Here is a 14077-nt window from a genome sequence, read left to right on the forward strand (position 1 = left end):
CATGTGGCTTAATCAGATAGTCATTGGGGTCAGGTTGATAATGCTGAACACTGGATTAGAAAAGTTGTATTGCTGTTATGTCAGGTAGTACTTTAAAAGTACCAAACAAGAAAATTTTCAAGTTTTGACTCAGTTTCTACTTCCTCAAATAAGCAACTCAAGCAATGTCGTCATTCACATAGTCAGTTTTGCTCTTGTGTGCTCCTACTGAAGGATACTATATTACTGTATTCCCATTTTCTCCTAAAGATCTCCAGGTCCTCATACCCACTCTTTTGCTGAAGGTCTCTGATTTCTGCATGCCCTTATTTCTGATTTTGTGGGCAAAATATGGGTGTTTAATTTACCTTGAGATAAGGTTTACCCTAAATTTGTATTTTGGTTCTTGTTCTAAGAAGAATGTTTCTGGAACCCTAGGTTACAGGAGGGAAAACAACATCATTATCTCCTTGATCTGCCCTATAGATAAGTAAAGTTTCTTAGAGAAAGTAGCTTGTCAACCTGACGAAAAAAAAAGAAAAAAAAAAATTAAAAAGAGACCTTTGATATGTCATGGTTAATATTTAAACAGTAAAATGATGAAGATCATACTGAACACTCCATACCCACTGTCTGTGAACATATCTGCACCATAGTGCAGTCTCCAGCTGTGTAACAACTGAACTTCATAAAGATCCACATTCGGTTATTTACTTAATTTCTTTCTTCTTCTATTTTAACTTACTTCAAATTATGGATCATTTTAACTTACTTATAATTATGGATAAAATGGCTGACTGCAAACCGTTCCTTTGACTGTCCACCTTGTAGCACATATGTGCATTATAGTACTCACAGGGGCTCACTGGTTGTACTGAAATGTTGCTAGAATGTCTATGGACTACTTCTGCTTAACACAGAATTTTTATTGACAAAAAATTGGTGAAGGACTTTATTTGCTAATACCTTTCAGCCAGACTTTAACTTCAAACAAATTCCAGCTTATTTTTCTATCGTTAAAATTTGGCCCTTGAAAGAGTTCTCCTATCCTTCTCTTTCAATTCTATCAGTGGTGTTACTCTGTCTTTCTAGTCTCAGGTCTCACCTAGCTGTCTGTGTTTTCTAAAAACATTTTGAGGAACTTAACTGAAGGCTGCAAAATGGCTATTTTGAAAAATATAATCCTGAATCTATAGACTTTGTACAGGCTGTTTCAACCTGAAAAGTTACATTAAAAAATATCATTATTTTATTTTATACAAGGAGTATATCTATTGCAGCATTTACCCATCAATCCATCAAAAAATTGTCTAATCCTGATGTTAATATTCATATGTGTTTTTTTAAAAGTATCTCTTATGTTTATCCTTATTTTGTCCAGTTGCAGGCTCTCATTTCTTGGACTTCAGTTTTGCTAATTTACTCTTTTTTTTTCCCCAGACATATTCTCATTACTGTAACCATCTGGAAAAACTTCCTTTTCTGTAAATGTACATAACCTCTGTGATGAAATTGATATTAACCAAGGATCTTATCTGTATTTTTAAAATGAATGCCTGCTTTGCTCAAGAAAGTCCAAAATAGCAACAAGTGACCTTGGCAGGAGAACCCCCGCAACAAACAGTTTGATAAATGGTTGAAAAATCAATCACTGGGAATAAGTAGAGGATTTTATGCCATGTTATTTCTAGACTGAACAGCATATGTAGAGCATGAGCTGTGATTTATAGAACTAGATAAATTCCTTTTGAATCAATGAGAGATTAAACTAGGTTATATCTGGAAGAGATTACATTAGGATATATAACATTGAACAAAGTTATTTGATATCGTGCATTAATGATTAATCATGGCTTAAATAGATCTCTTTTGGCATTGGACATGTTCCTCTCAATTATACCAAGACCAAATGACAGTGCATCACACAAAAAAAATTTGAAGGAGATTTTTGAAACAATTATTAACCGGAAGGTAAGGAGAAGAACTGATATTGATTCAGATAGTCACATAAATGTTTAAGATATTTCTGAGAAAAGAAAAGGAAAGAAAGAAAAGAGAAAAGAAAAAGAGAACAAAAAGAGAAAAAAAAGAAAAAGAAAAGAAAAGAAAAGAAAAGAAAAGAAAAGAAAAGAAAAGAAAAGAAAAGAAAAGAAAAGAAAAGAAAAGAAAAGAAAAGAAAAGAAAAGAAAAGAAAAGAAAAGAAAAGAAAAGAAAAGAAAAGAAGAAAAGAAAAATTTGGTAGGATTTTTTTTTAACTTAAGTACTTAATACTTGACACCTAAATTTAACCAAGCCTTAATACTTAACATCCTAAATTTAACCTATCCTAAACCAGAAAGATCTGCCAGATCATAGAATATTTCAAGATATGTTCAAATACACACAGACTTGGTGAATCCCAGTTTTAGGAGAGCTTTATAGAGCTGCAGCAGGCTAAGTGAGGCAGTGATTCCTTTGCAGCCTTTGAGAATATTTCTTATGTAGCAGTATAATATTTCTTATGTAGTGTATAATTCTAGAATAGCCATGAATTTAAAGGCAAGGACCCCGCAAATGCTGATTTATAATGACATCTCTCTTAATCCACCCCTAACAATTATGCAAATTTACAATTTACTAATGCTCTTGATAATTTTTTTTAATCTGCAGGTAGGCAAATGAATAGCTGAGAGCAAACAAAGAGAAGAGCATCCCAGCCCTGGAGAATGTGACAAGTTGATCAACAACACTTGCTATCACCCTCAGCAGGTAATTATTTCACACTACTTTTTTTTCCATATTCTTCTTTTGGCTTCCACAAGAAGACTGTAAGGTAGTAGCTAGGCTACTGGGGTATAAGCTACTATCAGATTTCTAAATCAGTGTAGATGGATCCCTGTGAAACTTTGTCATGGCTAAAGTTGTCAAGTCCATTGATAACTGCATTTAGATCCTTGCCAGGAAGGAAAACACACAACAGAGTGCTGCTGAAACTGTAAATGCCAGGTTATTCAGAAATTCAGTAACAATTTAAATTTCTCTCTGAATTATTATTGATAATTGTTAAAGTAACAAAAATGGAAATGGGAGCCAGGTTTCCTGAACATTTTCATTTTCTCTGTAGTACCAGACTGCAAGTATTCTCCAGACAGAGCAGCTGAATTGTCACTAAAATAACATGGAGTCTTTCTTAGACATATAAATGTCCATCTCCATGTGCTGACATCTACCGTAATCAAACCCATATTGCTCACCATCAAAGAACTAAAAAATATCCCCAGACTATATGTAAAAACTCCTTTGTTTCACCTTCCTTTAAAACTTTGTAGTAGTTCATCAGTTTTCTGGTGATCTTTATTCATTAGTTAAAGAAATTGAAGGTGCTGTTAGCTGACATCACACCATGAGTTCAATAACTGAAAGAGAAAATATTTGCTCTGCAAGTAAAACATTGGAAAGAACTCACTAAGTTCGATATTATTAACATGAAAGACAAGACACTTAAAGGTTGCTTTTCTTTCCTATTTCAGCTACCCAGTGCTTAGCCTTCCCTCTGATGCACTCTACACAGTGCTTTAAAAACTAACCTCTAATTTATATAAAGTTTGTTGGAGAAAGGTAATTTTCACACTTTCATTTCTGAACATCTCACAATTCAGTGTGAATAAGGAGAAATAATCTGTTTTTCATCATGCTCTGTGTTAACAGAAAAGATTTAGTTATAGGCCTAGTTTATAGCTGAGGTAAATCTTAAGCTGAATCATTAACATCTGAACATTTCCAAATGCAACGAAAACATCTCAGATTGTTCTAATGGCATTTGTTTTTAGTGTGAGAAACAATCTGAAGTTTTAGATAACTAACCTGACCCACTGAGGCTGATTTGTTGTAAGGCCCTGGTCTACAAGGGCTCTTAGTTGAGTTCAAGCTCTTAGTTGAAACAAAGGTTATTTTTAATACTATTAGATACTGAAATTATAAAAAACCTCATTGAAGATAACATTTTACTCTTTTTTTTTCCCAATACAAACCCATGATGCTTTTTACTTATTAAAGCTGATGAATAACAGCATCATTGTCTTCTTCCTGAAGATAGCTGTTACTCTGTGCATCCAGGTATATTTGTGGCAGAGATTTTCTTTCCTTATTCCAAAACACATAGTGATTAGAAGGTATTTTTAATTAAAATAATGGCTGTTGTGGTTATGTTATTGAGCAATATTTTGGGATAAATACATTCACTGTTAGAAGTGTAATTCTACTTTTCATCTTCATGCTAAGTAATATTTATATAGTTCTTCTTTAAATTGTGTAAAGTTGGACTTGATCCCAACTGCTAGAAGGTGTTGTTTTTAAAACAAGGCTAAGCAAGCACAAAAGTTTATATGAAGATAGAGACTTGATTACCATTCAGACAAACAAGTTCAGCCAGGTTGGCTTGTGCAGTTATTCCAGTCTGACTCCAGTGACTTTCCACTGGGTTGACCTTTTAAGAGGGACTGTATTTTGTTACAACCTACAGTGCTTTTGAAAGGAAGAAATACTTAAGGTGGCAGGATACAGTGCAGGTGACAATGGTTAATAACATTCATTCAGCAATCTCTTATAGACATCTGCATTAGAGCCAATTCATTAACAGTCACAACAGAGTTTATTAGAGGTAAAGAAAAGCATTAACAATCACACCCCTGTGAGGTTGTCTCTTGTGCAACACAGTCTCTGGAAATACTCAGAATATTCAGTTTAGTAACTTCCTTTTTGAAAGACAGTATGCTAAAGCAGTGATACAGGAATTCATATCAATCTCTATTGGGTCAAAGATTATGCAATGAGTTGTATTATATCATTATTTTGGCATTTTCATAATATTCTGAAATCTCTGTTTCAACAGAAAAACAGGATTCCTGCAGAATACTGCATATTCCACTACTAATATATCAACATATAGAAAAACTATGTGAACACAAACAACTGGGTAAACAAAATATACATAATTCAGTAGATACTGAAAATACCTCAACAATGTTCCTTTCAAAAATAATGAAGACAATCCCAAAATCTACCACATGAAAAAAGCCCAAACCATTTAAAACCAAGAGCATTAAGTGGCCTGTCAATGGTGCAGAAAGCCACCTGTGTCAGCTTCTCTTCTGTTTGAGATTCATCACTACAAATGTCAGAGTCTAATCCTACCAGATATTGCAATGGAGCATCAGAGAGCACATACTATCTTGGTGTGATTCAAAAGGACTTCTTTGCCTGGAAAGAGCCAATCTAATGTAAAACAATGACTGGGTGGGTTTTTTTTCCAGAGTCCAAGTGAAAACTACAGGGAATTATGGCATTGTACTCTTTGATAAGTTCAAACTGGCAGAATAAAAGGCAAATTTCAATAATGATTGCTGCAAGGGTCTGACCCTGAGGTAAAAAGACATAGAAGAGATGAATCCATGATTTTCTTTTCATCTGTCAACTACTGCCTTTTCTTTCCCACCTGGCCTTTCAAAGTCTGTGGCAAACAATGCCTTCCTAACTCATTGTTTTGACCTTGCCATTGATTTGTTGGCCTGTTGAATTCTGTTCAGTTAGACGTATTGCATGAGGCTCAGAAGCCCTAGGAACACATCAGAACTGCACTGTTAGTGCTAAAGAAATATAAACCAGGGACTTGAGTGGGTTTTACCTTTCTAATTTAGGCATTCAAGATCTCAACTTGTTATGTCTGCCTTGGTCACCTGTCACAATCAAAGGAGAGAAACTATGCTGAAACAGGATCTCATATTTTAAATATTGGTTCAAAATAACCTGTTGACTAAATCTGCTAATTTCTCACCATTTACTGGAAACCAGAATTCACCCCTTTATTACAGATGCTTTCACTTCTTTCTCTTTATAGTCTCTTCTCTCAAGGAGCTCCTAACATATGCACCACCCCCCAAAAAAGTAAATAGGATGCCACTGAGGGAAAAAAGGGAGGAACATAAGATGACATTCTAGAATGAAAATCTCTTCAGTTGCACATTGCCCACCTATGAAAAATTTATTTCTTTTATTCTGCTGGTAGTATTTCCTGCAGAGATGGCAGGTTGTTCCATCAGTTATGTAATAATGTTTCTTTCCAATGACTAGCTGGGTAGGTGGGGTGGTGATTTGATAGGTTATTTTTTTCTGGAATTTGGGATCATAACTGACTTCTGTCCATATGACTTTGTGAATAGTCGTTATTGCATAATTTACTAATTAAGTGTACAGTAGATGCTATCTATGCATTTTTGGTATTTGTTTCTTTCTGATTCAACAGACTTGTGACTTTCAAAGTTCTTCCACTTTTCCCCTAAGCAAAGCTTCCATATTTTGATATTTAATATATCACATTAACAGCATATTGTATCTACCACTGACCTAAAACCTTCTTAGCCTCTGACTGAAATGGACCATTTCTGGTCTCAGTCATGCCAGTTTTAGTAGAATGTTGATATTGCTCTTCCCCCTACATGTTGATTTTAATACATTAACACTATTAATATCTAAGTTTATTTTCTCTTAGATTCTTATTGCTGATGCTTGCCTCTCCATAATCCTTTGCTTCTTTCCCTTCACTGTCTGTGTTTCTTCTGTTTTGCTGCTTCCTAGAAAATCCAGTTGTATTTCTCCTGTCAGCTTTCTTCATCTCTCTGTAAATTTCTTGTAACTTTTTCATTATCAACAGAGGCACAAGCTCGAGGGTTGGCTTAAAAGTTTGTTCAGGAATGTTGCATGATCCAGTAGATTTCTGGGTTTAAGTTACCTTTCTAAGCTTTCCTTTTTTTCTTTCTTTCTTTGTGCTTATCATGACTTGACCATGCTGCTTCTGCATAAAATCACTGAAGTAGTGAGTAGGTCAGATGGGGACTGCTGAGCTGTTCTATACATTTGTGACACTTCTTTTCTGTATCAACCTTTATTTGCATATTTAGAGCCATGTCTTGCATCCTGTTGACTTTAATTGCTCCTTGTTGATGGTGGTAGAAAAAGATTTGTTCAGCTCTCACTGCCATGGTTTGCTGTGGGTGCATAGACCTTTGCATATCTAGAGAGCAAATAAAACTTCATACCCTCACAGATCCTTTTACTGAAATCCTTGTTCTTCCTGTCTTCTTCTGAGTTTTTTAAAAGCTACAATGTTGCCATGAAATTAGAGGAAAATATGAATTGTTCCTTGAGAGCAAATCATGAATATCAATAAAATATCCATGGTAAGATCTAGATAATTTTTTCTGTGGTTCAGCAATAAAAAGTCGTTCCAGCCCTGAACAGTACAGCACAACACAGCACTAGCAGCTACAATCTGTCTACTGCCTTTTTGGCTTGGTACAGGCAAGAAACAAATTTAGATCAATACCCACTATTTGGCATCAATATCCCAATTTCTATCAAGACATCAGCAGTAAGAATCTTACTGTGCAGAGCATTCAAAATATTCTCTAAAAAAGCACTATTGACAAAAGAGTGGGACATAATAAGAAATCAAATGAAGCTGAATAAATACTTGCATTGAATGTTTGATATCAAGAATGCATTAGCTGAAAACAACAAGCAAAAGAAACAAAAATATATTTGGGCAATCACCCCAGCAAACTTTATGGTTGCATCATTAATTTGTGTGCTTTGGGCGCTGCAGTGCAAAACATGGACAAAATCACTAGGCCTCACAACTCTGGAAATTGGAGGGGGAAATGGGATACCCAACTTGTGTCATTGCTAGATTGTCTAATTTTTGCATGGATATTTTGTCTGTTTTGAGGGACTACAAATTCAGCATGCCCATTGTGATTAGTATTTTCTAAATTTTGTGTGTTCTAGTGCTAGCTGTTTAAAAACAAAGAAAAGGTCAATGACTTCAGATCATCAGGAGGAAGAGATTAGATGAGCTAAGAACAGAGTAGCATCAGAGAATTAAAATTGTTTGAGTTTCACAATTATCCAATAGCCTATGCTGAGGATGCTGGTTGAGTAGGCAGATTTACTGGATTTTAAAATAATTTCCTGAGGTACGTGTGCTGAGATAAATATGTTTTGTTACTGTAGAAATGCAAATTGAAATGAAGAAATAAATCCTACAAAGGCTTGAGCAGTGGCAAATTGCAGTCATTAGCTCGACGTCATTCCTTTGTGCTTCCTTGTTCTAAGCTTTCTTATGATCATCATTATTTAAATGTAATGTTGTGCATTGCTAAGGGGCATCACTTTGCAACACTTATAACTATAAATATCTGCTCTTGTGTGTTTTAGGATACTTTTTAAACTTGTTTTTTTTTCCTATTTATGTGGAAAAACTATAGGTGTGTAAGACGTTATAAGAACAGGAATAAAGCTGTTGTAACAGGGAGGGGAGTAGCACCATACCACCATTCTGAGGTTATCATGTATTTATTTTAATGAGCACTTCTAATGTTAGGAGCTCCTTACTTGGAATTCTTCTATATGTGGGAGTGTTCTCTGTTTAAAAATCAAAGCAGAGACTTCAACAGTGTACAGTCAGATGGTAAAGAGCTGAAGTCTGCATATTACAGACCTGATTCATTTGTGCTGTTCCAACCCATCCTCCAGGGTTCCAACAAGAGAACTAACCACAGCTGACCTTGTGAGAGTAAAAGCTTTTAAATTGCAATGCTTTGGCAGGCAGGTGTGAATCTATGGAGTAGCTATACAAACAATTACTCAGCTTCCCAGTTTGGTGGTTGTATTATGATCACTTAGTAAGATTGCTTGGGCCTCTGGTGTCTCCTTTTAAGCCTGGATCTTTGGGGTAAAACCAGATTTATATATTTTTTTCATGGCAGCGTCTCTGCATCTGTGTGTTCCATTAGTCTATCCAAAATATGGACATGGAGTCTAGTTCCCTAATAATTTTCTGTCTCAGAAAAATGAAGTACGGTGAGCAACAGAGTCCCTTCCCTAGCCTGTGCTCAACCAGCACAGTGGAATTTGAAATACTTATTTAAAATGTAATGTTTGTAGAAAAATGCCTTCAAGTGGATGGAGGAAGACACTAGAGACCAGAACAGGATGAACTGCTAAATTAAATAAAGCTTCTGGGTTTAGAGAATGTAAATCAAGAGCTTGTTGCAAGAACCGTCCTCAAGTCAGCAATTTTGTGCTTGCCTGCATCTCTTATTCTCTACCTGTTGCTTCTAAGCCATTTCTAAACTTCTTACTAATGAGGTAATTCTTCTGATCTTAAAAACATTTTTTGATTCCCAAATTTTATAGTATTCTCAACTCCTTGTATTGTCATCATATACACTGATGATGGCCTTTATCTCATTCATCTTAGGCATTTACAGCTAAGTTGCTTAAGTCTAAACTGATCAGTTTACCGTCCAGGGAGAATAATGGAAGCCAGAATTAGTAACTTAGGCAGGGCTATTTGTAGACCTAACAAGATCCATGTCTGCTCCTGAGGACTCTTAGTGACTGCATTTATTCAGTCACTCACTTTCAGGAGGTTCACTCACATTGCTCATGGGTAGACTCACTTAAAGCAGCTGGTTTCCATCCACAATGCACTTTGTAACAGGTGACCCCTATCCCTGTCTATTACCCCCATGAAACTAGAACATTATTGTTGTATTTTTGTTTCATCTGTTTCAAAGAGTTTGAAATTATGTGAAACTTGTGTTGCAGGTTACTATGATGATGTGTTTATAACACAAAACTGAGGGTACATTTCATACCCTGAGGCCTGACTGGAGGATGTAAAGCAGTGTTTGAGAAAGAGTTTTGGAGCTGTATATGGCAGAGAAAGGCAAGGCTGGCTCAGTTTTGTCTATTCTGTCTTTTGGGAATGACTACTGGCACAAACCATCAACAAAAACCAAGCCTGTTTTATTTTGGGGGGAACAAGGAAACCAACCAAACAGCCTAGGAGTGAAGCAATAAATAGACTAGGGAACTGAGACTCAAGAATGGACTAAGAAACGAAGTTATTTCATTGTGCACATGGATTTTAAAAAAATAATTTTTAACTGTCTTAGGTGAATCTCATTCTTGATTTCTTATCTACTTTCATAGGGTGAACAGCCACAAACTTCCTTTTGTTTAGAAAAATCGTTACCAGTAGGAGCACACATGGGAGACCTTCAATGTTGTACTTTTATGCTGTTAATTTTGGGGTTTGATTCTACCTTTAGCAATGTGATGCACATTTGTACCTTGTGAAAAAATGTTGGAGGGATGTAAATATTCTCATGGGACAAATAAATTGAGGTAGTATTTTGGGATTATGAGGAACAAACTGGTCACCTATGTCTAAAAAATTTACTGCCTACAATTTTTCTTTATTTTTCATTCCATTGTCATTTAAGCCCAATAGACCTTAGACTTCCTAAGTAACATTGAAAGACTTACTACCTGAACTATTTAATACTTTAAATAATGATATTATGTTTAAATCATTTGGGTGTTTTAAAAATTTTATCCATGGTTTTTGACCCAGAGATTAGACACAATGCCCCTAAACATCAAAAAATTAAGAGCTGGTTTTCTAAGAGCCACACCAGCATTGTTAAGAGTCTTTTGTTTTTACATTTGCATCCAGTCTTTCCTGCAGGTGCAGGCACAAACAGAGATATAAAGCTGTACACAAGGATAAAATTCAGACAATATATTAACATCCTGAGCTGCTATTCTGTTTCACCACTATCTGAATAGTCATTATTTATTTCCTTGTTCCCTACTTCTGACAAATTTCTGCTTGATGAATCTATACCTTTAGGGTATAGATTTATATTTTTCACTCTCTTGATGAAAATAATTTTCTCATCTTAAATGAGATTGTGATTGCTTTATTTTTCTAAATATTTCCTCTTGTAAGAGGTAACTCACACGGCTTGGCCCATAAATGCTAACCATATATTCATTGCTATTTCTATATTCATGTTTTTCTTAGATTGCAAGCTCCTTGAGATAAAATTCTGCAATCTTACTCAGAAGTTAGAGATTGAAATTATCCTAGTTAGTACTCTTAGCCACAAATGTACCAATTGTAATAGTAGATGCTAAAAAATAGATGGTGTAATCATTGTTTTAAAGCAAAAAAAGCCCCAGCATCAAGACCTGAGATTGACACAGTTTGACCTCATCACAGCTGACCCTGCTTTGAGTAGATTGGACTGAATGACCTCCTGAATTCCCCTGAAACTTGAATTATCCTGTGACGTTATGAACTTCAACTGGTAAATTTCATTGTTACTTTATCTCTCCTGGAAACAAAATACCAGAAAAATATAATTTCTGCTGTAAACTTTTTATGCATAGGTGTGTGTTATATATATGTATATATGCATATATATATATATATATATATATATATATATATATATATATGCATATATATATAAACAGGGATGTACAAATACTGGCCTATTGCTATTCTCACAGGTTTCTAAAATGAAATCACACCCTTTTCAAAGTTATTTGGTACTTCTAGTTTCATGGAAATAAATTTACTTTGTTTTAGTAAGGGAAACCAAAATGAAACTCACTGAAAATGTTACTTCAAGAAGCCAGTCAGTGCATTCATGGGAAAATATTATCCATCCCTCAGCAGAATATTTTTAATCTATGATTGTTGTTGCCACTTTTTAGAGAGGTTCAGTTCTTCTAGGTCATATATTTTTTAGTGATAACAGGGGCTGCAAGGTGTACTTTCAGTTTAGAGTCACATTCTTACTCTGGCATCAGTTAAAACATTCAAACTCCCTCTTCTTTCCATTCCTTTCTTTCCTGTGTCAAAACTAGATCATATTTTGTGTACATTTTCTTGTAGGATTGAAGAGAACAATTTTATGTTTGAAATATAAAATCAATCTTGATGCTAAAATTGAGCTGTATGGGCTTTTTTAATATTTGAGAGCAATCATATTCTCTGAGGAATCTGTGTACAAACTCAGGTCTGAAAGAAAATGGTGGTGTTTTTACAGTATGTGAACACAACCATCTGATTTATAGTTCAATCTGTTAATGCACTCTGTTATTAGGCCACCTGGCAGTTTTATGCATTGTGAATTTAAAGAGGAGCTCAATGTAACATAAGCTTTACAAGCTGGGGAAATATTATTGAAATGAAACATGAATGAGAACCATTTAAACAATAAAATAATGTGTGTAGACTATATATTTTTTCATTTTAGTAAATGCACAGCCTAGGTTTTATTTGCTGAAGTTAGATGAGGTTCTGAGAGACTCCAACGATGAAAGTTTGAACAAGCTTCTTATAATACTGACAGTTTTTGATGCTCACATCAGTAAAACCAAACACACATCTCTCTATTGCACCAGGAAAATGCAATTTGGAGAACTATTTTCACAGTTTTCTTAAGGTAACATTTAATTATTGTATGGGTTGAAGTTCATTCCTCAAGAGAAACGAAAATATATAGATATATGTCTACCAGAAAAAAATTGATAGACACAGTTTTACCAGCCCACATTGTAAACGGTCATGAGCAAAGGCCTTAAAGAAAACAAGGACTATCTTAATAAAATGGAGTTAGTGTTAGCTATGTGTGTGTGTATATATATATATATGTGTGTGTGTGTGTATATAAGTAATTTACACATGCATACAAATATTAATTCTACCTCTCTTTTTTCTTTGGTTTTATGTCTTTAACATTTGTGTTTTCAAGTTTCTTTTCAATTCTAGAAACTTCCTTTTTCTGTTTAAAATGAAATCTGAGCACATTCATATGACCTCAGGGCCAGCAAGAAGAGTTGGCAGAGCTGCAAATACCAGCATTCTATCATTCTGTGTTATAACCCCTCCTCACCTGGCACAGAACCCTGGAGGCACCTACATTTTCCTAGGTGCTTATGGGCACGTCTACATTCTAAACTGTGTTTCAATTAAATGTTTGCTAATTTGCCCAGTACCCACATGAGACCATTTTCATTGGTGTTAAGAATCAAAATGAAAACTTATCTGTCATTTCTTGCTTTCTTTACAATGTTAAAATAAAGAGATATTTTGCATGCAGTGGCAACACACAGTGAATCAAATGGGCAGAGTGCCTTTTTAATCTTGCCTGGGTAGTTATTTAGGGCACTTCAGAACTCCTGCTTTTTTATTTGCCCTCAACTACAGGGACGGGATTGGAATGATTTGGGAATTTGTCTTCTCAGGACTTTACTGGTCATGAGCTGGGAAGGCTGGTTTAAGCTCTGAAAAAAGCAGAACAAAAGAAAAATTCAAGGGAACGGTTACAAACTTGGGTCACAGTCTTTTCCCTATGGCAGTGCAGATAAGCACCTTCCCTTTATTCAATACAAGAAGTGAAGCAAAGCACTTTATATAGGAAATCTTGTGAGTTGTCTATTAATACAAATTTATTAGCACTTCCATGCTTCAAAAGGCACAGAATAAAGAGGTGTGATTCAACAAGGAAATAGTGCACTGTTAAAAGACCTCTGTGTATCTCCCCACAACCTTGGCCATGGTATTTAAAGCATATACAAGGCTTTGTAACTAACCCTGAAATACAGAACCTCAAAGTCTTGCCTAGGTAGGAGTATATTCACAACTGGAAAACCTAATTTCCTTATTTGACATCAGAGAGGAAGACTTGAATCCAAGTTTTCACATCTTTGATGAATGCCCTAATCACAGAACTGCAGAATAGTTGATGTTGGAAGGTTGCGCTGAATGTGATCTTGCCCAAATGCTCTGCTCAAGCAGGGGGCATCTAGAACCAGTTGCTCAGAACTTTGTCCAGAGAGCTTTTGATTATCTCTGAAGACAGAGACTCCACAACCTGTCTGTGCTAAGTCACCATGAAGGTAAAAACACATTTCCCAGTGTTCAGATAGAACGTCCTGTGTTTCAGTTTGTGCTCATTGTCTCTTGTCAAGAGGTGCCACTGTACACCACTGTAAAGAGGCTGGAGCCTTCCTCTTTCTACCTCTTTCAGGCATTTATGCACATTGGTAAGACCTCCCTGGAGCCCTCTCTGCTTCAGGCTAAACAGCCTCAGCTCTCTAAGCCTTTCCTCATGGATGAGATGCTCCATCTAAGTGCACCTTCACTAGACTGTCTCCCTGTTTCTCTTGTACTGAGGAGCTCAGAAATGGATACAGCATT

The sequence above is a fragment of the Haemorhous mexicanus genome, chromosome 2, assembly GCF_027477595.1.
Source record: "Haemorhous mexicanus isolate bHaeMex1 chromosome 2, bHaeMex1.pri, whole genome shotgun sequence".
Lineage (NCBI taxonomy): Eukaryota > Metazoa > Chordata > Aves > Passeriformes > Fringillidae > Haemorhous > Haemorhous mexicanus.